The following is a 24,967-nucleotide window of genomic DNA, read 5'->3' as shown; positions in this document are numbered from 1 at the left end:
AAAATGAAATTCTGGAAACCCTTTCTTTCTTTCCTCAACCAGCAATTTTCCATAGCAATCTATTCCAATCACAAATAATAATCCTGCTGGCCAGCCAAGGCAATTAAAGCATATTTATTGTCCAGCACAAATGCTCTCATGTTAAATATGCTATCAAATGGGCTGAAAACATGGAACATGTGGGCCACACCATTGAATGAGACAAAGGGTCGAGGTGATTGCAGCTTGCATCAACAGTGGCTCAAAAATTGCAGTCCAGTGCATAGGCAAAGACATTCAAAATTAAAAGCCCTAGGGGCTATTTTTTTTTTTTTTTTAAGTAAACAACAAAACTTTATTTGGGAAATTCCTTTCCTTATACATAATGAAATCTCATCAAATGATTTTATTTATTTTATTTGTTTGTTGTTCAATGATGTTTATGCTTTTTAAAATATTTTACTTTAAGTTCTGGGATACATGTGTAGAACATGCAGGTTTGTCACATAGGTGTACACGAGCCATGGTGGTTTGCTGCACCCATCAACCCATCATCTAGGTTGCCCTGGTGTGTCATGTTCCCCTCCCTGTGTCCATGTGTTCTCATTGTTCAACTCCCACTTATGAGTGAAAAACATGTAGTATTTGGTTTTCTGTTTCTGCATTACTTTGCTGAGAATGGTGGGTTCCAGCTTCATCCATGTCCCTGCAAAGGACATGAACTCATTCTTTTTTATGGCAGCATAGTATTCCATGGTGTATATGTGCCACATTTTCTTAATCCAGTCTATCATTGATGGGCATGTGGGTTGGTTCCCAGTCTTTGCTATTGTAAACAGTGCTGAAATAAACACACATGTGCATGTGTCTTTATGGTAGAATGATTTATAATCGTTTGGGTATATACTCAGTAATGGGAATGCTGGGTCAAATGGTTATTTCTTATTCTAGATCCTTGAGGAATTGCCACACTGTCTTGCACAATGGTTGAACTAATTTACACTCCCACCAACAGTGTAAAAGAGTTCCTATTTGTCCACAGCCTTGCCAGCATCTGTTGTTTCCTCTCTTTTTAATAATCACCATTCTAACTGGCATGAGATGGTGTCTCACTGTGGTTTTGATTTGCATTCCTCTAATTACCAGTGACAGATATATAGACCAATGGAACAGAACAGAGACCTGAGAAATAACACCACACATCTACAACCATCTGATCTTCAACAAATCTGACAAAAACAAGCAATGGGGAAAGGATTCCCTATTTAATAAATGGTCCTGGGAAAACTAGCTAGTCATATACAGAAAACTGAAACTGGACCCCTTCCTTAAACCTTATAAAAAAATTAACTCAAGATGGATTAAAGACTTAAATATGAAAATCAAAACCATAAAAACCCTGGGAGAAAACCTAGGCAATACCATTTAGGACATAGGCATGGGCAAAGCCTTCATAACTAAAATACCAAAAGCAATGGCAACAAAAGCCAAAATTGACAAATGGAATTTAATCACACTAAAGAGCTTCTGCACACAAAAGAAACTATCATCAGAGTGAACAGGGAACCTACAGAATGGGAGAAAAGTTTTGTAAGCTACTCATCTGACAAAGGTCTAATATCCAGAATCTACAGAGACTTAAATAAATTTACAAAAAAAAAAAAAACAGACAACCTCATCAAAAAGTGGGTGAAGGATATGAACAGACACTTGTCAAAAGAAGACATTTATGTGGCCAAAAAACATATGAAAAAAAAAAGCTTATCATCACCTTGAGGACTTTTAAATCAAAACATTTGAGACATACAAAAAGGTCTAGGAAATAGTATGAACACTGCTTTACTCACCATTTGCGTGTCCTCCACCAGCTTAAGAAATAAAACCTTCGAAGTGCAATTGACATTTCCTATTTGCCCTTCCCTGAGAGCACTATCCTTATTCTCTGCCATAGGTTAGCACTATCCTGAATTTGGTGTTTGTCTTTCCCACCAATGTCTTTATATTTTTACTACATATGAATATCTCTCAAGACAATATATAAGGCCGGGTGCAGTGGCTCACGCCTGTAATCCCAGCACTTTGGGAGGCCAAGGCTGGCAAATCACGAGGTCAGGAGATCAAGACCATCCTGGTGAACACGGTGAAACCCTGTCTCTACTGAAAATACAAAAAAATTAGCCGGGCGTGGTGGTGGGCGCCTGTAGTCCCAGCTTCCAGGGAGGCTGAGGCAGAAGAATGGTGTTAACTTGGGAGGTGGCAGAGCTTGCAGTGAGCAGAGATCACGCCACTGCACTCCAGCCTGGGGGACAGAGCCAGACTCCATCTCAAAAAAACAAACAAATAAACAAACAAACAAAAACAATTGTTTCATATATTCTAAAACTTTAAATAAATTGTATCATACTGTATGCATCCTTCTTGCTTTTTTACTTAACAATGTGTTTGTCACATTTATTTATAGTGATATAGAGGGCTTCTGTTTACTCATTTATTCTGCTATAACCTTGCATTGCACATATACATGACAACTCATTTATTCATTCTTCTAGTGGACACCTAGGTTGTTTCTTGTTTTTTCTATTACCAGCAATGTTGTTATGAACATTTTTATATAATTCTATTTGTGTAGATGATTTAGTATTTTTTTAGAGCAGGGGTAAACGAACAATGCCTGTAGCCTAAATATGGCCTACCATCTGTTTTTGTAAATAAAGTTTTATTAGAACATAGCGGTGGTTGTATTGCTGATGGCTACTTTCATACTACAATGGCAGAGCTGAGCAGTTATGACAGAGAATGCACAGCCCACAAAACTGAAAATATTTATTATTTGATCTTTCACAGAAAAAGTTTGTCAACTTCTACTTTAGGGTATAAACTTAGCAGTGACATAGATGGGTTGAAGGCTCTATGAGTATGCAATTTTACCAAATGTTTCTAAATATACTGTAAAGTAACGTACCAACTTACATCAATAATATAAAAATATATTCATTCTCCTTTTTCCTCATGCTCACCAGCACTTAAAATCTCAAAAGTTTTAAAATCGTGTCCATTAATTTGTGGTTTCATTTTAAATATCCTAGAGTTGTTATGATAGTTTATATCCATGTGTTTGTGAGGTATGCCATATGTTTTGGGGTAATACTAGAAATAATAGAGCAATGATATAACTGTACCAAGATGAGGCTAAGGCACAAAAGTGGATACCTCCCCATTTGATTTCACTTAGAACTAATCTTTTCCAAACCTTATATTCTATTCTCTTTCCTGACACCCATGTCCCAGGCAACTATCACTCAGGATCTTTCTGTCTGTATTTTGTGGACCAAGTTCTTCTACAGTGCTTACTGTGCTGACTGCAATATACAGCCTTCTACTCCTTCCCTTTCCAGACAAATCATACAACTAAGTGTTTTCCCAGAAGCCTTTGTCAAGTGGAGAAAACAAATGAGAGAAAAGAAGGCCTGTCTTTTTCAATATGGGACACCTGGTCTCCACATTGCATCACCTAAGAGCAGTCTCTACCATCTACACCTAAGATCAGCCAGTTAGGCAAGAGTGAGAATACAGTCAAAGAAATAAGGATTTCTCTGTGCCTTTGGATGCTCCCAGGGTGATGTTCCCTGTCAAGGTACGTTTGGGATTATCTGGTTTTCATCATGTTCTTTGATGGAAAGAAATCTGCTTTTTATTTCTTCTTTATCTTGTGCTGGAATAGCAAGTATTGATTGACAGTCAAGGTTATTATTATTTATTTATTTGGCTATGGTAAGAGCAGTTCTCTTCCTTGTGGGTATTTCTATAACTTGGACAAGTAAATGAGGCAAGGACGTAGCTGGAGATAGCAATAGGACAAGAAGTGAAGAAAGAATCTCCTGTTTGGCAGTTATTGGAACATACCTAGAGCATTGAAATCTCAGTTTATGCCTCTGTTTTACAGTAACGTTAACCTAAGGAAATTTAAGGCATGGGGAACAGGATGAAAAAGAAGAGGGGGAAACTGGTTGGATTGTATCAATGTCAATTTCTTGATTGTGTTATTGTTCTACAGTTATGCAAGATGTTACCAATGGGGAAAGTATGTGAATATAAGGAATCTCTCTGTATTATAGCTTACAAAACAGATATGTAAAAAATTAGAGAGTAGGAATGGGAATGAGAAAGGGAGGACTCTTCACTTTTTACTTGATACCTTGCTTTTACTGTTTTTACCACATGCATGCATTATTTGCATTATGAGGACATGAGTCCCTGCCTCATGTCCTCTAAGTCTTATCACTTGCACCTGTCAAGTTATGATAGTCTAACCTATAGACTATCACTGCAGCTGGAATTAGGCTTTTTATGATTAGATATCTTACTAAGTAGCCCTCTTCTTCAGCCTTCTCTCATGTTGTTATTGTCTTCCTTCAGAATTATTTTCTTTCTTTTTTCCTTCAACCAGTGCATCACCTTGCAGGGTGAATGATTTAGGAAGGCATAGGCTCAAAGCCCTGTCAAGCACAAACTTCCCAGATGGGCAGTGCACAAGCTGGTGCTGTGTGGCCACTGCAGCAGACGTGGCAGTGGGCCTGGGATACCTTGCGGCTGATTCAACATGTTTCCTTTCTAACACTCTCTGCATGGGTTTACAACCCTCTGAGGCTGTAACTTTTTTTCCCAAAGACTTTTCTCCTGCATCACTGGCAACCTCCTCCTCTATTATCTTTCTTTTTTCTATGAGATTAGTCATCTACCAAAAATTTCTTTCCAACTTTATCAGAACATTCTTTCATTCTTCAGGCATGATGAGTTCATGTAATATTTACTGCAGGCCAACTCTGTAAGTTTAAGTAGTGAGAATACAAAAAATTTTTAAAAGACAGGGTCCTTGCCCTCAAAAACCTCAGACACTTACGTTCATTATGGAATGGAAAGAACAAGGATAGGAATCAAGTGTCCAAGAAGAATGGAACAGGGAACAATGAACTCTGCTTGGGAAAGAGGAGGAAAATTTCTTAGAAAGTGATATTTAAGTTGCGTGTTGAAAAATAACAGTGAAACGGGAGAATCATCATCTCGGTTGAAGGACCAATGTATACAAAGAAAGGCACAGCAATATGGAAATATGTAATATATTTAGGGATGTGTGTTGAAATAATTACCTCCGGGGATGATACATCCCAGTCTCATATCCTCAAAGTATCGCCATGTGTACCTCAGGACTATCAGCATGTTTAGCATGGATTGGGGCCAGAGAGGTGTATGCCTGCTAGGGAATTGTAACTGTATGTTCCAGGGCTCTGCAAATCTAACTTGAAGTAAAGTGAACTGACATTTAGCTTTCAGCCAAGCACATGATTAAGTCTCTCATGATCTATCTATCTCTGTGTCTATACCTATACCTATATCTATATCTATCTATGGCCAAGATGGAAAAATATAGGTTCTGCAGTGGCACATTTGATGTCATGTGATTATCTTCAGATATTAGAACTGTCAGGTGAAAGAGGGATTTTATATTTTATGCCCATATCCAGAGGAAAAGCTGGAATCAATAAATTAAAATTACAGGGAAGCAGATTACTGCTTTGGGCTAGGAAAAAAAAGAGAAATTTCTAGGCAATGGCTAATAATTATGTTAATAGGAAAAGGAAATGCTTCACTGCACACATGTTCTTGGTTTGGCAGAGGCTGTCAATGTTATCATTGGTTTTACTAGTGATATGTTTTGGTTTGATTTTTTTTTTCTGAGCTCCAAAAATTGTCAAAGAGTGATATTTCTTTTTTTAGAACTCCAAATAGATGTATTTTGATATCATTGAAACAACTTGCACTAACAAATGATAACTTCTCTCTACTTCAAAGTGCCCATTGCTAGACTGGAAAATAACACTTTTCTCCTAAGTTCAAAAAATACTGATGTCAAAGACGGAAAGAAATAAAGTGATAAAGAAGGGTAGGGAACAGAGATACAAAGCAGGAAGTAATAAATATGTAAAATAGAGAGTGACAGGTTCCCTTCATGGTACAGTGAGGACAGTGACTTAAAAGCAAAAACTATTACCATCAAGAAATTAAGAATCTAACTTCACTGAGAAGTCAACATTAAAACAGTTTATTAGAAGTCTTTTTTTAAAAACAAAAATTTCCAAACTGCTCTTTCAATGAAGATCAGCCTGAAAGGCATAAAACCCTTGTTGCACATGTCTCATTGCTGGCTGCCAAGGAAGAATGCTAAAAAGAGCAGGATGGGAGTTAAATTAATAACTAAGAACAAACTAATTTTCCAATGAAAATGCATGAGGAAGAAGGCTAACTGAATTTTCTAGTGGGCCTGGCTTGTTTGTTTGCACTAGAAAGAAGAATGTGTCTCCATTCATTGATATTCTCTTCTACTATCAGACTTAAGCTATACCTGCCTGACATAGAAACAGAAAAGAGAAGAGTAAGTAAAAGGTTATGGTGAGAGCCAGCTCTCAGAGTTTCCTTCTCTCAGCCAGCATTTTTTGAGTACCATCTCAATGCCTGGGATTATCAGAGTATGTATATATTTAAAGAGAAATATTATTCTTCTATGCCACCTCATCCTACAAAAAATGAGAAATTTTACAAAAATTCATACAATGCAGAAGTATAAAATTAATAGTTGAGTGAGCCAGTGAAAGAATCACATAAATGCAGGCCATCTAGGACCCTGTATCTATAGGTGTTAGATGTGAGCAACAAATTTGGCCATAAACTACACAGGGGGCCAATACAGAAAAAAAAAAAAAAAAAAAAAACACATTCAGTTCTAAGACTTGTGATAAGAAAAACAACTTTTCCTTATACGGAAACCTGTAAGCAATTTCTTTCTGAGTCTGTGTAAGGAGAACTTGGTGGAGATTTTCAAGTCAAGATGACATATCAAGTACCCATTGAAATACTCACTTCCACTCAAATAACTAGAAATACTAAATAAAATCTGTTAAATTACACTTGTCTTTATGTACATACCTTGGAAGAAAAGAATAATGAGAAATATCCAGGTGCCAGAAATGTCATGATTTTGAGGCTAAAGTCTAGCAACCCACGGTATAAGAGGCAGAGCCTGGGAGTAGACAGAGCAAAAAGGTTTGGAATTTCAACACTAACATGAGGGATGAGAGTTGGAACTACAAATCTCATCCCTGTAGTGAAAAACAAAAACAAAAACAAAAACAAAAAACAAACAAACAAAAACGTTGGGTTTCCTGTTTAAGAACAGGACCTGGAAAGCAAATTATCCACCTAATCCCTGATTGGAAATAGTTTCCTACGTAATCCCAAAATTTATTCTGTCATATGATTTAGAGGGCCTGTTACCCTCTCTAAATCCACAAAATCCAGAGCCGAAACACAAACCTAAAAAGTTGCAAAGGAACAGTGACAGACAGCCTCTACAGATTAGGTAGATAACACCATGATATCCTCAAAGGGAAACCTCCACAACCCAGGACAGACACAAAGTTGCTCAGAGACAGGAGAATTCTTCAGGAAAATGGACTCACAGACAAGAATTGCAGAACATATAAGAATGTCTGCATCAAGAAAATAGACAACAGATGTAACTCACACCAACGGAAATAACAAAACAATAAAAAGGGGATTTTAAAAGGTGTATATTTAAAGTCTTCAAAGACATGAAGAAACACTTTTTATGAAACCAAAAAAGTTGTGAAATAGTATATTAATATCAAAGAATACTAGATTAAAGCACTTGAAAAAATTAGTAAATTTGAAGAGACCTCAAAAAAATTTCCAAAATGCAAGAGAGACAAATTAGATTTAAAAAAAAAAATCAAGTGACATGAAGAATATAAACTTAAAAAATTCTAAATAAAAATCATAAATATCTAAAAGGAATCATAGAAAGAGTAAAATAGAGGAAAAACAATATTTAAAAAGCTAATGGTTGACAGTTATCCAGAAGTGAAGATGTGGGTCTTCATATTTAAAATGCCAATTAAGGCTGAGTGTGGTGGTTCATGCCTATAATCCCAGCACTTTGGGAGGTGGAGTCAGGTGGATTACTGGAGGCCAGGAGTTTGAGATTAACCTTGGCCAATGTGGCGAAACACCATCTCTACTAAAAATACAAAAATTAGCCAGGCATGGTGGTGTATGCCTGTAATCCCAGCTACTTGGGAGGCTGAGGCATGAGAATCATTTGAACCTGGGAGATGGAGCAGTGAGCAGAGATTGTACCACTGCACTCCAGCCTGAATGACACAGTGAGACCATGTCTCTAAATAAATAAATAAAATGCCAATTAAGTACGATGACATACAGTATAGTGATATTTCAGAATATTAAAGTTACAGAAATTTTACAATTTTCCAGAAAGGAAAGAAGAGACTGCTACTACAATTGGGAAGGAGGGAGGAGGGAAGGAGAGAAAGAGAAAGAAAGAGAGAGCAGAAGAGAAAGACAGAGAATACACAAATTAAATATATCAGGAATTTAAAATGGTAATTAACAAGTTATAATTGTGGTTTGATAAAACAAGAATCTTGGGCTATTTAATGGCAATACATTTTAAAATTTGATAAAATGGGAAATTTTCTAGAAAATGTTAAATTTTGCATACCTACCTATAAAATGTTTTAAAAATCTCAATGGAGAGTCAATAAACATTAAACAAATTGAGCTAGTTTTAAAAACCAACCCTCCCCAAAGAGTCACAACCATATAGTTTTATAAAACTTAAAGGCACAAATAATACCTATCTTATATGAACTAGAAGGCATAGATAATCCCTATCTTATAACAACTCTTCCAAATAATAAAAAAGAAAACGTGTTATCTATGATGTTAATATAGTATTTACAGCAAACCAAGATAAAGAGAGTCCAAAAAAGGGATTTATAATCCATTTTCACTTATGAACATGAATGCAAAATTTTTAAATAAAATATGAGGTAAGCAAGTCCACCTTCATGTATGTGTATATATATATGCATATATATATATATCTATCTGTAATTTTATATATGTAAGGTGTGTGTACAAAATATGACATAACAAGTAAGTTTGGAAGTATAGTTCATCATTAGAAAACCTATCAATGTAAATATATTAGGGAAAAATAGACACTTAAAAAGTCACAAGAAAAGCATAAAGTACAAGAAATATACATTTGACTACATCAAAATTTAAATGATCATCTCAATAGATTAACGACGAACTTGATAAAAATGCAACAATACCCATTCATGATTAAAAGAAAGAAAATAGCCCAGCAAAGTAGCACCAAAAGAGAACATCCCGAAGAGGAGCTTTCGAAAGCTAACAGCAAACACCTCATGAAATAACAAACTTCAGAAGCATTCCCATGAAAGCAAGAATAAGAGATGTTATTTTTCACTATATCATAAAATTTATGTATAAAAATAAGAAAACACTAACTCAAAAAAGAGTAATGTGATATATTCTATTTTATGTTTTATATCTATACTCTTAAATTGTTAAGAATTAAAACATTTGATGAATTATAAACTATAATTTTTCTAATTTACATAAATAAAGCTAATTGTCTTTATACAGAAAAAAATTGGATATAAATCCTATCCAATGCAAAAAGAAAAACAAATGAGACATAAAGATGAGAAAAGAAGAAACAAAATTGTCATAATTCATAGTTGATAAAATTTACCACATAGAGAAATCCAAGGAAGGCAGAATGCAGTGTTTTAAAACTAAGAGGAAAATTCAGCAAAGTTGCTTCACTCACGATTGATATTCACTCAAACATTTATATTTATTTTTATACTTAATAGCCAACTAAAAAAATTTAATTCAAAATAGTAACAAAAATCAAAAGTATAGAGTTTAATCTAAAATACACAAAAGATTTTTAGCTAAAATATGCACAAAGCTATTGAAGACATAAAGAAGAATTAAATAATTAGAAAAACAGAACATGTTCATGGATAAGATTCAACATTTAAAAAAATTTTCTCTAAATAATTTATGATTTTATGCAATTCCAATCAAAAATTCCTATAAGAATTTGCAAAAAAACAGACAAGCTGATTATAAACTTTACCTTATAAAGCTGCATGAATATCAATAATTTTTTTAAGGATAACATTAGAAGTCTATTCTACCACATAGCAAGACATTAAAAATAATTTAAACCACGCTATCTTCACAAGAATGTACAAATAAAGTAATGAGACACAATAGATAGCCTTACGGTATATCACAAATCCCTGGGGAGGAACACTGTTCAATGCAGTACATTTGGTTTTCAGAAAGAAAAAAATTATATTTCTACTTCATACAAGAAAAAAATTAGATTGGTTAGGAAACTAAATGTGGAAATCAAAACTGCAAACCTATTAAAAGCATGAGTTAGGGTGGGAAAGGTTTTCTTCAGCAAGTTGCCAAAAAAAGCAAAAGAAAGATAAATATATTTGACTATATAAAATGTACAATGGCTGAACATCAAAATATACTCTAATGTACTCTATGAGTTCACTTATGTAAATTTTTAAGCAAGCAAAATTAGTCTATGGTGTTTGAAATCAGAATAGTGGTTAACTTTGAGGAAGGGGTAAGTAGTGATTAGAGAGGAGTATGAGGCAGCCTCTAGGGGTTGATGTTCTTTCTTCTGATCTGGGTGATTACACTTTCTGGAAATTCATTCGGCTGTATACATACGTGTGCACCTTTCTATATGTACATTAGCTAACTTTAAAATTTAAGATAAACATAGATAATCTAAACATGATTAAAAGGCAAACACAGCATTAGAGAGCATTTAGATTAGATATAAAGAAAACTTAGTATCCAGAATATATATTTTTGTAAAACTTCAGAAAATCAAATTGAAACAATATACCATTTTCGACCTATGGTCAAAATTGACATGAACTTTTAAGACTTCAAATATCAACAGTTAAAGAATTATGAAAAATGATATTTGCATATAAAGACATTGAAAAAAATTAACTGATTTGAACACTATTAAAACTGAACATGTGTATTCCTTACAAACCAGCAATTCCACTGACATATATACACCATAGAGCATTAATTTTCAAGCAGTATATTGTGGCTCATGAAGAAGTTCATAAATCAACTTCATGTATTATACGTATTATACATGTATTATATGTATTATAACCAGGATTTTTTCATGAAATAAACATAATAAAATAGTTGAGGTGGGAAAATACCAAAATATTGGTCCATGGACAGCTGCCAGTTTAAGACATGCTTATTACTAGCCCAAATGAAGAAACCAGAGTCAAGTTTTTCAAAAAACTAAATTTGTTAATTTAATTTTTTAAATTCTGAGATTGTCCTAACAACTTTTCAAGTACAAAAATAGCTCATTCAATTATAAATTATGGTGATTCTTAACACTGGCTGTGAGATTTTTAACATTTATACCTAGCAAATTTAAAAATCAGACAATCTGTGCACATCTTCAATTGTTTTTCTGAAATCTCACTATATTCGACATCCCAAAGCCTGACTCACTACTTTATTCCATACCTCAGCTGTCCTAAGTAGGTCAAAGTCATATATTGATTCTTTAAAGTGGTATTAATCACTCACTCATTCTTTAACATACTTAATGGATTAATATGAAGGAGGTTAAGACACACTGATCAATTAACTTGATTTAATTCCACACAGAGGACTTGCAAAAATATGTGCCATTGTTAACAAGGGCATGCCAATAAAAATAGATGGATTTTTGTCAATCCATCATCGCTGTGAAAAACAATCCAGGGGATAGGTCAAAAACCTCATCTCTATTTGAATATAATAGTTTATGAGTACTGTATTAAGCAATCTGTGTAGGCAAGAATTTAGAAAATCAAAGGGCAGTAAAGGTCTAGAGCCCACTTGAATTAGCTCACTGGAGCAGTTGTGACAAATAGAAATGGAACAAGTTTGGTATTCTAACATGGGATTTACACTTAACTCTGACTCACTCTCATTGTATCTAAACTTAAGTTTACAGTCTAGAAATAGATGTCTATATATTGTCTAAAAGTTGAAATGCCTTGCAAGTTTTACATTAAAAATGTTAAGCAGTTAGGTATTTATAAAGCTGTAAAAGATGAAAAACTGATCCTTCAGTTACGTAAAGACTATAAAGTAATTTAAAAAAATCAATCTATGGCGGCCGGGCGCGGCGGCTGAAGCCTGTAATCCCAGCACTTTGGGAGGCCGAGACAGGTGGATCGCGAGGTCAGGAGATCGAGAACATCCTGGCTAACACGGTGAAACCCCGTCTTTACTAAAAAATACAAAAAACTAGCCGGGCGAGGAGGCGGGCGCCTGTAGTCCCAGCTACTCGGGAGGCTGAGGCAGGAGAATGGCGTGAACCCAGGAGGCAGAGCTTGCAGTGAGCTGAGATCCGGCCACTGCACTCCAGCCTGGGCGACAGAGCGAGACTCCGTCTCAAAAAAAAAAAAAAAAAAAAAAAAAAAATCAATATATGAACCAAAATAACTTCCAATATTATGAAATATTTTAAAAACATTTATTGAGTCATAAAATGTTGACATAGTGTGGCAAAAGTCCTGGCTTGGTCATATTTTAGATTTCTGCCCATTGACAAATTACTTTCCACTTGCAGTGTCTATAACATTTATCTTACCCCTTCCCACTTTGCAAGTGAAGAAGCTGAGGCCCAGAGAGGTGACAAGACTTTTCAAGGCCACGTAAGTAGTTAGGCCATAACCAAGGTTTCCTGGCTCTCAGTCCACTGATCCATGAGCTGCAGTACTTTGCTTCTCATGGAGTATTTGTAAGCAGGACAGAAACTGAACCCACTCAAGAATAGTACACCTTACCCACTCAGCCACCAGTGCCCAGTGGATTTAAGTCTGAAGAGGAAAATAAGTGTTAATAAGCAGCACAAAATGCTGTCTTCTTGTTTATAAAGAAGCAATAAGTGCCATGTTCCACTGATCTGCAGTCCACTTAGCAGAGCTTTCTTAATTTGACAGTAAAATAAAATAACATTTGATGTAAGACTGTTTTTCTCCCTGGCTTCCTTTAGATGGTAAAAACATGCTCTGAAAATATTCTAGTTTCATTTATGACTGTTTTCTATTCACTTAACTGCAAAAGGTTTTTATATGGTATTTTAGGATTATAAATTTTGCCATTTTTCTAAGATGAAAAATACTTGATTTTATGTACTCTACATTTATGGATGTCAAGTGGTCGTATAGTTCCTGGATATAATGTCTTCCTGTTGTGAACCCTACACTTAAGGAAGACTTGAATATTACTGATTCCCTAATCTCTCCTGGTTGTATGAACTAGAGTTCCAAATACAAATGCCTTCAGAGGCTAAGCAACAACATAAATACACAAAGTGACCATTTTGAGTGGTGAGGACTTAACAAGAGAGTTCATGTCATTTGTTTTATTCTACTTGGATTTTGAAATCAAGTAGAATTATAACAGAAGTATTGGGGAGAGTGTCATTGAGCAATTAGCTAAAAGCTTTGGAAGAAGGGAAGAAAAACTGAGATGATCATTTAAAAATGAAGGTCCTGCTTTCTTTCAGTTCAGACTCCAGTCAAGTGCTGAGTGACAAATCCCAAGGAGGAGGCAGGATTCGTGCTCTAGCAGCCTCCACAAGAACCAAGCTCAGGTTGCCTAAATAGTTCAGTGCTGTAAATAGTTCAGTTCCAGTACCATGGCTCTTTTATCCTAGCTTTGACCAATGATGACTACACTTTGTTTTTAATCACCTATAGTTCCCTTCCTATGCTTTATTTTGCCTGAGAAAATGCCTTTAATTCATTAGTTTTAGCTAAGAATAGATTATCCTAAACTTACATCATTAAAAAAAAATAACTGATGTAGATGAATGAGCCAGAAAGCAATAAAAAAACTGAAGCACAAAGAGCGCCCCTGGCATTCTCCAATCCCAAACCCCCACATTCCATCTATAAGAGGAGAGAAATTGGTATCACAGAAGAAGTGTTCAAGTAGCTTTTCCTTTCTTAAATAGTTGTTTCCCTAAACTGTGCTTCTAAATACCCAATTAATTTCTCAGACAGAATGATGGTGATAGAGGCAGGAGGCAGAGAAATCCTAGGCAGACAGGGGCAGGTCCCCAGCAAAACCATACCCCTGAGCCAAAAAGCTTGAAACCTGCAGCCCAATCCCTGTTTGCCTATTCTCTCTCAATTGGTTCTTTCTGAATAATGTCTTTTTATTAATCCAATGTTGCCTTTTCCAACCTTACCTATGCCCTGCCCCACCCCTCATTCTGTGCCTATAAAGACCCAAGACTCAGTCGGTAGAGAAAGAAAGAAGTGGATTGACTGGAGAGCGATAACTTGACTTCAGAGGGACTGCTGGACTTTGGAGGAGAGATGGCTGGAGATGGCCAGACTTAAGGGAAGGTTATCTGCCTGTCTTATCCCCTCTCTAGCTCCCCTCTCCACTGACATCCACTTCCATCACTAAGTAAAATTCTCTACCTTCACTATCCTTCAAGTGTCCATGCAACTTCATCATTCTTGGACGGCAGACAAGAGCTTGGGACTCAACATGTGTGGGTACCCAAAAAAGGCTGTCACACTGGCCATTTGCCCTTGCTGGTGGAGGGCAGCTACCCCATGCAATGAGGCAAGGGGCCTACTGAGCTGATAGTACATGGCTGTCCACAGACAGCAGAGCTAAGAGAGAGAAACCCTCTGGGGCTTCCAGGGTCACAGGCACCCCCACCTGAGCAACACCATGGGGCCTGCACAGAGCCTGCTCCTGCCGGCACCCAAAGCAGCCAGCCAGATCCCACACTCACTTGCTCACACACTCCCCCACGTAAGAGGTTGAGCATGGTGGGCCAAGTAAATGGGGCATCCCCATCGCAAGTCCAACTATGGGGTCAAGAAAAACTCCTGCATCAAGCATCTCAGAGAAACTCTCTTGACCATAAACTACAGGCCTTAGACCAAAATCTAATTCCACCAAGAGCACAAACGAGATTTTTTAACTGGCCATTTAAACTAAGTTCAGAATGAGAAGAAATAGAGCAATTTGAGAATTGAGACAGTCAATTAAATGAGACTAAACTTCTCCCTAAAACCCTGCCCAGAGATGTATTTCAGGGCTTTCTACTAGCCATGCTGTTTTCATGGTTGTATTTACTGCAGAAGTTTCTGTGATCAAATTCACAAATTTCATACAGTTTGTACTCAAGACCAGTAGCTTGTGAACTTGAAAAAGAGAAGAAAAGACAGAATGAAGTGATAACTGATTAAAAAATAGAAAGTTACAGCAAGCAGGGACTCAGTTGGTTCAATTCTTCATTTTACAGGAACAGAAACTGAGCCTTTGGTAGTGCCATGGTCAAAATAAGAAAAATGTGAGTGGCAATCTTGGTTTTAATTTTTTTCTAACTTCATATCCCGTTCTTTTTCTACCACTCAACACTGCCTGTGTTGGTAAGGACTTTTTAAAAAAATTATATTGAAGTAATACCAATGTGCACATAGAAGAGCAATTAAACAGATATAGATTTTAAAAGTTAATAATAATAATGCAAGCACTTGTGAAATCACCAGCCAAATAAAGAATGAGAATATTGTTAGTCCCAGGGAAACCTTCACATGCCCGTCCTTATTGTACCTCCTCCTTCCCTCCAGGGGAAATCATTCTCTTATTTATTTAATAGCTGTTCCTTGGCTTTACAGTTTTACTACTTATTCCCCAATAATGTGTTTTTTAATTTTTGCTTATTAAATAGAATCACATAATCATATGTAAACTTTTTATCTGACATCTTTCATTTAACATTTATTTTGAGATTTAACAAAGTTGATGTGTAGAGCTATAATTTCTTGTCATTGCTGTATAATATTCCACGTTTCATATATGAAAATATACCACATTTTAGTCATTTATTCCACTGTTTTGGGGGGGTTTTCTTTGAGACAGAGTCTCACTTTGTCACCCAGGCTGGAGTTCAGTGGTACCATCTGGGCTCACTGCAACCTCGCCTCCTGTGTTCAAGCAATCCTCTTGCCTTAGCCACCTGAGAAGCCAGGACTACAGGTACGTGCCACCATGCCTGGCTACAAATTTTTGTATATTTAGTAGAGGTGGGGTTTGCCCATGTTGGCCAGGCTCATCTGGAACTCCTGACCTCAAGTCATCCACCTACTTCAGCCTCCCAAAGTCCTGGGATTACAGGAGTGAGCTACCATGCCCAGCCTATTCTACTGTTGATAGACAACTGGCTGTGTCCAGTTTGACTCTATTATAAAAAATATTATGAACATTCTTAAACATGCCTTCCAGCTTACACGTACAAGAGCTTCTTTAGAGTATATACCTGTAGAGATTACAATTTCTAGGTCGTGGAAGGTGCACATAGTCTACTTAGCATGCCTTCGGCAGCAAAAAACAAAACAAAAAGAAACCATGAAATTCTAACTTAAAATTACTTAAACAATAAGAACATTTACTATTCTATGTTATAAGAAGTCTAGACTGAAGGAACATCTAACATTGTTCATTTCAGTGGCTCAATAGTGTCATCAGTGATCCTGGTAATTTCCATCTTCCACTCTGCCATCCTCAGGGTCTCTCTCACTTTGCTCTCAGGCCAGGCCCCTCATAATCACGAGATAGCTGCAACAGCTCCAGATATTATGTACAATCATGACCACACCCGGAGAGAGAAGAGGCCATTTCCTCTGATGTTTCTTTTTTGGTATAAGAAAACCTTTCCCTGAAGCCCCCAGCAAACATTCTCACACCTCGTAGGCAAGAATTGCATCACATACCCTACCTAAAGGAATCACTGGAAAGGGAAATAAAATTCATCTAAGCCAATTAAAATATTTAATACATATCCTCAAAGCCTGAAGAGAGGCCCCTTCCCTGAGCACCTAAATTATTGGCAAGAGGTTGTATCTTTTACCCATTTCTCTTAACTTTTGCTGTCATTAAATATGGTGTGTATTTTTATTATGGAAAATGAAATTTCTAACATATTCACACTAGAGAGAACAGCATAAGAAATAAAATAATAAACCCCATCCCATAAGCTCACCATCGCCCAGCTCCACAATTAACTCATGGCCCATTTCCCTTTGTCTATATCCTACCCATCTCCCTTATCTTCTCCTAGATTCATTTGAAACATATCCAGCTACAATGTCATTTCATCTGTAAACATATCACTATATATCTTAAAAGGACTCTTTTTAAAACAAAACCACAATATAGTCAAGATATTTTTTAAAAATAACAGTTTTCTAATATCAACAAATATACTGTCAATGTTCAAATTTCTCCAATATCTCATAAATGTGAGTGTATTTAAATATTTTGTTTGCATTGGGATTCAAATAAAGCTCAAATATTGCAAGTGCTTGATATGTCTCCTAAGTAGCACCAGTCATTCTTTAAAAAAAATCAAAGTTCAGTAAATGAGGAAGATGTACAGTTGAGGAAATGATAGCACAGGTCGAAGCCTCCAGGTTAACAGGCTGCAACTGTGATGTGAATGGCCTCCCTCTAAGATCCACAGATGATGGTCAGTGGTCATACCCAGAAATGCTGTATCAGGGCAAGTTACATTATAATCTAGCAGAACTTTGTGTCCCTGAATAGGGCAAGAAATAGTAAAGATTCAGATCTCTCAGGAAAAGCTTATCAAAGAGAAAAGAAGATCATTAAAAGCTGAGTAGGGAAGAACATGGAATTAATCTTAATTTCATTTCAGCAGGAATTTGTCTTTAAGAAATTAGCCATTATCAAGAGATTAACACAGATGGTGAAAGACCAGAAAGTTATAGTTCCCTGGAGAATATCTATTGATTAAAATGAAATTAAAAGGTATAAAAGATAATGGCTCCAACTCAACACTTCATTATAATCAATCTGCTTTTAATCTATGCTTTGTTTTTAAAATTAGGTTATAAATACTTGAAATTATTAGTATTGGGATATTTAAAATGTAGAACTGAGAAGATAAACTACTAACAGAAGGAGAAGTGATATAGAGCTAATAAGACCTCTTGCTGCTATTTATTACTACCTCTCCTGCTTCTAATCTAAAAATGATTTGCAGAAACAAATATATAGATTTGATAAGACAGGAAAAACATCAAAGCAGAGTAAAAAGGCAGGATTCAAGAATGAGAGAAGGAGCAAAAAAGGAGAATTAAAGCAGAAAACATGGGTTTTAAAGGAAGGTATTATCAAGCAAAAAATGATGGCAAGAAATTCCTTATACTTTAGATACTTAAGCATTTACTTAACGTTATTTTAAACAAGTAATAAAACTAATAAAACTTTAAAAAGCTTGCTGTCCTCTTTCTCCATTTTTCCAATCTGTTTTTTGTCCACTATGTAAGGGAACCAAGGTCATAAGTCAGCTGTGGTAGTTCAATGAACAGAAAATGCTGAATACCAGCGCAGCTTCTCCAGGGGTTGGGCATGGAAGGATGGCTGTGCCCAAGGAAAGGTCTAGGCCAGTGCTTCTCAACAAAGAGAAATTTTACCCCCAAGAGACATCTGGCCATGTCTAAAGACATTTTTATTTGTACTACTGTCAAACAAAATGCCAATTTGATGTATTTTTGTCATCTATTGGGTAGAGATCAAGGCTGATACTAAATACCCTACAATGCATCGGACAGCCCCCTACAATAGAGACTTATCCAGCCCAAAATGCCAACAGTGCTAGATTGAGAAACCCTGACCTAGTGGATGGAGCTCAACAACTTCAGTGCACAAGCCCATCATGCACCATTAACATACATACAATAACTTCTCTCTCCTTTGTCCAACAAATTCTTTCTTTATATTTTTTTCTTTGTCATTGCCTTCGCCATAATCAAAATGCAAAAACTCATTTCTAGTTTATTGCAAGCTTCCAACTCATCTCCTGGCTCCCTTTAATTCATAGCACACAGCTGCCTGATTAATTTTTTTCAGACATTGTAATTCATTCCCTCTCACCTAAAGAACTGCAGTGGCTTCCATTTTGTCTACCATGGCTAAGCTAAAGTCCTCATCCTGACACCAAGCTAGTCCAAGATCGATTTTTCACTTTGATGATTTTACCTTCAATCACCATAGCTTTTTTGCTTCAGCCAAGGCATTAGAAGATCTTCCTGCAGCTCTGTGAGGAGCACCTCTGCCCAGCCCCCACCCCGTCTGGGATGTGAGGAGCTCATCTGCCGGGCCACTGTGCAACCTTCAAAGTGTGTGATCTTTTCCTTCTTCCCCAAGTTTGAATTTTCCACATCAAAATTTACTTTTCAATTAAAAAAAAAGAAAAGGATCTTCCCTCTTTCCCTTCACCTGGTTCAACCTGCCTCCTGGTTGTTTCTTGCTGTTTAGTAAAGAATAATTCATGAAAAGTAAAAAAGTTTTTAAATTGCTTCTACCATGGATGAGCAGAACAACAGCAGAAACTCCTGTTAGGATGGTGCAATTACTTTTGCACCACTCTAATACAAATTTAATAAGTTAAAGGAATTTAACTAGGCTTCTTTTCATTTCCTATGTCAGTAAACTATTTTCAACATTAAAGACAAACAGGCTTTTCAAGCAAACATCTCAATTAATTATACTTTCTTATTTTCTAAAAGGTCTAATTAGTGTAGATTTTTTTAAATGAAAATCTTGCTTTAGAAATCAAGTAAATTAGGGAGATATCATTCATGCCTTTTTAAAAATCTGGTTTTTTAAATCTTAAAAAAAGGTACTTCAGGTTTAAAAAATGTTCTTTACATATTAAACCCTACTGGTACAAGAAAAGATAAGTTATGAAAATTGGATTTACATTTTCCAGTGAAACCTATTGCATAAGAAAATTACTCCCCTATTTCAGATAATGCTATGTCAATAACATTTCTAGTACAGAAATTGGACATGTTTAGTTTGAATAAAAGAAAAATGAGCACTGTTTTAAAATATTTAAGAAGTTGTTATACAGAAAGATGATTAGATAAGCTTTCAAAGTTGCTTACTAGGGGAGAACCAGGACAAATAGGAGGCAGTTGCAAAGGGTAAGATTTTTGGCTCTGCATAAGGAGGAAGTCATGTAGCCAATCCGATTTTGAAAGAGCTTCAGGAATGTCTCAACACCATTATTTCAGTTAGGAAAATGTCCTCTGGCCAAAAACTGATGACCTTTGCTGCAGAATTCCCTCCTTAATGTGTCATGTGTGATGCACACCCTAGCCCCACTACTTCCAGCTTCAGTTTCTCAGAACTTCGGGATTCCAGCTTCTTTCAGCATCTGGGCAGTACTACATATCACACTTGGATGCAATTATATTGCTTCTCTGTTCAGCTGCAGAAGTCCCCCTATTGTCTACAAAACACAGTCATAACCCCTCAGCATGGTTTTCAAGGCCCTTCACAACCTGCTCTTCATCACTCAACCCACTGCCTCACCCAGGAGGATAAGTAAAGATTTTGATGTAAAATAGGTCAAACTTTGTGTCTTTTTAGGTAGAGTTGAAGAACTGACTTAGGAAAATGTTACAGATACAATGCATTCAGAGAGTATAAAGGAATTTGAAAATCTTTATGGTCAAGTTAGAGAAATATGAACCAGATATCAGGACATTTAGGAGGATCTATAACTAGATGATGATCAAATACTGATTAATGGAAGATTGTCAGCCTAAAGAGATGTTTCTAATGGTGGAACACAGAATGTTGCCTGCTCAATGTCATGGTTAAAAATATTGAACTTGTGTTCATCACATTTACAGATTTCATGATGCTGAGAGAGAAAGCAAATACATTGAATGGCAGAAACAAAAAGCTATATGACCAGGACACTGAACAAAAGCAGATAAAACCCAACAAAGGCAGGGAGACAATGACATCACAGAACGATTTGTGGGAAAGGCATAAAGATTTCATACACTTGCAAGCTTAACCCGAGTGTGACTCTTACCAGAAAAGAAGTTAATATAATCTTGGGTTGTATTAATAGACATACAGTAGCCATAATAAAGAAGATTAAATGTTCCCCTGTCTTCTATAACCTAAATGAGAAAGGAATTGGTGATGGTTAGCCTGAGGAAAGAAGGTAGATTGATTGTTCGCTTTAAATATTTTTAAAAGGTGTCATGTTGAAGTAGCCCTCAAAAGTTCAATGTACAATGGGTAAAATAAAAGAGGAGATAAATTTGGGTTTTCTCTCTAGCAATGAGAACTACCATGGAGAGAATAAGGTCTCCATTACCAGAATGGAGCAGTTTTACATAAACTGTAGGTTGGACTTATGTCCTAGAGAGGAGATTAGAATAAACAACTTGGTATTTTAAACTTTGAGATTTTACATGTTGAGTATCCCAGAAAGCTGAGGGTCACTGGGTAAAACTGTGGTACCAGTGGATTGAGAAGGGTGGGGAGTAGTGAAGGAAAGTTGCTCCATTCTCAAGAATTATGGAGCAAAACTCCTGCTGTCTCTGAACAGTTCTATTAGACATGTTGAACTGTACTTCCACACTCATTTGGTACAAAATCTAATAATATAATTATAGGGGAAATTTTCTTTCCATTTTATGCTTTGTAAAAACTTAAAAACGTTTCCTCTTCCTAAATACTCTGTAAGATCTCTTTTCTAAGTTGTGTACAACATAGATTTGCTAGGCATTTTCCAGGAGTAATTTTTTGACTATAATTAAGAAAAAGCCTAACAATCAACTGTACAATAAATCTGGTACTGAGAACTACAATTTGTGGTTCTAACTTTTGAAATTATTTTGTGTCTCAGACAACTAGTAAAATAAACATATCTGCCTATATACATGGATCTCTTCTCACATCGCTGTCAAAATGATGGCATTGGTCTGAGTGTTTTTGCTCTTCCATAGTATTACAGGCATTTGGTCAACATTCCTACAGGATTTACCTGTGCTGGCTTTGTATCAGTGATTTATGGACACATTCACTGTCTCAGGCTCCTAAGGACTTCCAGGCCTCTAATGTGGATGTTTCCCATTCCCCACTACCTCATCATATATTTCCTTGGCAAAAAGTCTTACTGGGTTGGGCGTGGTGGCTCCTGCCTGTAATCCCAGCACTTTGGGAGGCTGAAGCAAGTGAAAACTCCTGAGGTCAGGAGTTTTAGACCAGCCTGGACCACATGGCGAAACCCCATCTCTACTAAAAATACAAAAAGTAGCTGGGCATGGTGGCATGCATCTGTAATCCTAGCAACTCTGGTGGCTGAGGCAGGAGAATCGCTTGAACCCAGGAGGCAGAGGTTGCTGTGAGTCTAAATCATGCCGCTGCACTCCAGCCTGGTTGACAAAGCAAGACTGCATCCACCCCCTCCTCAGAAAAAGAAAAAAGAAGTCTTGCTGACCAGAGCTCTTCTAACTTCATTTTTCTGTCTTTCCTTTCTCTTGAGACAGTAGTTTCCAAATTTAGTGTTCATCAGAATTACCTAGGGAGCTTGTTAGAAATATGAATTCCAAGGCAGCATCCTTAGGTGTTCTGATGTGATGTTGCCATCATTTTTAACAAGTTTCCCTTCCCCCAGTCTGGGTATATATTATTTACTTATTTACACAGGCAGTCAATAGATTATGCTTTGAGAAACAATCTCCAAAGGATTCAAAATTGTCATGAGGAGAGATGTACACTGTAGTATTTTTCTCATCAGACCTAATAAAATTTGTTGATGATCTACTTCTTTACATTAATGACTGATGTCTCCCCATCCATATTCCTGAAAGTGACCTACAGATTCAATGTAATGCCTATCAAAGTTTCAATTACATTTTTTCACAGAAATACAGAAAACAATTCTAAAATTTGTGTGGAACCACAGAAGACCTTGAGTAGGCCATCAATCTGTAGCAAAAAACAAAAACAACAACCAAACAAAAAAAACACTATGAAGCTGGAGGCATCACACTACCTGACTTCAAATATACTACAAAGCTACAGTAAACAAATTCAGCATGGTTCTGGCATAAAAACAGACACATAGGCCAATGGAATAGAATAGAGAACCCAGAAATAAATCTATGCATTTATGGTCAATTGTTTTTGACACACATTTCAAGAATGCACAATGGGGAAAGAACAGCCTCTTCAATAAACAGTGTTGGGAAAACTGGATATCCACCTGTAGAAGAATGAAATTAGACCCTTATTTCATATTATAGACAAAAGTCAACTCAAATGGATTAAAGACTTACATTTAAGACCTAAAACTGTAAAACTACTGGAAGAAAATGATATCAAGGAAAAGCTCCTTGACATTGGACTGGACAATGATTTTTTTAATGTGACCCCAAAAGCACAGGCAACCAAAGCAAAAATAGACAAACAGGAGTATATCAAAATAAAAACTTCTGCACAAAAAAGGAAATAATCAACAGAATAAAGAGACAGCCTATGGAATGGGAGAAAACATTTGCAAACCATACATCTGATAAGGGGTTAAATATCAAAAATGTATAAAAAACTCAAATAGCAAGAAAACAAATAATGCTATTTAAAAATGAGCAAAGGACCTGAATAGACACTTCTCAAAAGAGGACACACAAATAGCCAGCAGGCATATAAAAAATGATCAGCATCACTGATCATCAGGGAATAGCAAATTAAAACTACAATGAGATATGACCTCACACCTGTTAGAATGGTTTGAACAGAAGAGGAAAAAAATAACAAGTACAGATGAGAATGTAGTGTAAAGGGAACCACTGAATACTGTTGATGTTGAATGTGGCTGGTACAGCCATTATGAAAAACAGTACACAGGCCCTCAAAAAGTTAAAAATTAAAATTAAAAATAGAACGATCATATTTCTAAGTCTGTGGATATTTGTTTTTCAGTACTGCAGTGGTTTTCAAACCCAAAGATTCTAAACTCTTTGAAGAATCATAATGGTTCCCTGATCCGCTTTAATTGCCATGTCCATTCATACGATTTTATTTTTTAATTATTTACTGACAACATTTACTGCCTTAGTGGCAGCGGTTCCTATATCAGAGAGCTCAATGCAGAGAATTAATATTTGTGCACGAGTCAAAGGGATGGGCTCCCAAGATGGACTGCAAACTAGGGTCACAGTCTGGGTCCCAGTGCTGCCCCCGTGCCATACCCACCTCTTTTTCAGGGGCAGGGCTACTGCTATCATCACCACCAATCTAGACCCGAGTCTTGACCCCCAGCTGCAGCCCACCCCACTAGGGGAGCCAAGGGATCCCAGACTGCCTAAGGCATGTGCTTGCCAGGTCAGATGCTCGTTGTGTACCACTGCCTGCTGCTAGGGTGCCTGCCAGCTTGAACCCAAGGGGGCCACACCTGCAGGGGCTCCTCTGCTCATGCAGATGTTCCTTATTCCATAAGCACAAAACTAAAATTATGAAGAATTCAAGAGAGCAACGGGAGAGCACTAAACCAAGTGTGGGGCCCCTTCTGAGAGAAGGGTTGTGTGTAGCTGCACCAGGCTGTGCACCCATGAAACTGGCCCTGCTGGAAAGAAAAGTGATGCAGTTCCTGGGAATAAGTGGATGTGACAATTTATACTGTCATCTTAGGAGCACAATAGGAAGAGAGACTTCTTTCCTCTGTATTTTACTGTACTCATTTCTCAAAAATATAGCCCTCAGCATTTCTTCTGATCTTGCAGTGCCAGAAGCTGAAATCTTAATTTATAATTTTCCCTGCATAGCAAATTAGCTACCTCCTTTAAAAAAAAAAAAAAAAGGTTGTCATTTATTTTTCTGATTAAGATGAAACCCAGCGGATCTGTGATGCCGAGCTATCTCTTATCCACACACAACACTTGCAGGTATTCACTTTTTTGAGGAAAAAGTATTTCTTCCACATTTCCTGAGCCATACAAAACTATTTTTAAATAATACAGATGCCAGTCATTTGGCCAGAATGGAGGCCTGTCAGAACTTTCACCAGAACAGAGTTTACTATCCAGCCAAAAGTCTTGCATCCTGAGAAAATGATATTTAGTCTGGTGACCCTTACCAGCCTGCC

At 36.6% G+C, this 24,967-nt stretch overlaps 1 long non-coding RNA gene across 1 annotated transcript in view; it reads left to right on the top strand.

The window, feature by feature from the left end:
- LOC117064826 overlaps positions 1 to 24,967 on the top strand; it is a 99,049-nt gene that overhangs the window by 36,824 nt on the left and 37,258 nt on the right. The window lies entirely within an intron of this gene.

The sequence above is a fragment of the Trachypithecus francoisi genome, unplaced genomic scaffold (assembly GCF_009764315.1).
Source record: "Trachypithecus francoisi isolate TF-2019V2 unplaced genomic scaffold, Tfra_2.0 Lachesis_group2, whole genome shotgun sequence".
Lineage (NCBI taxonomy): Eukaryota > Metazoa > Chordata > Mammalia > Primates > Cercopithecidae > Trachypithecus > Trachypithecus francoisi.
The sequence above is the reverse complement of the archived record's forward strand: the minus strand, read 5'-3'. Positions and strand labels throughout refer to the sequence as shown.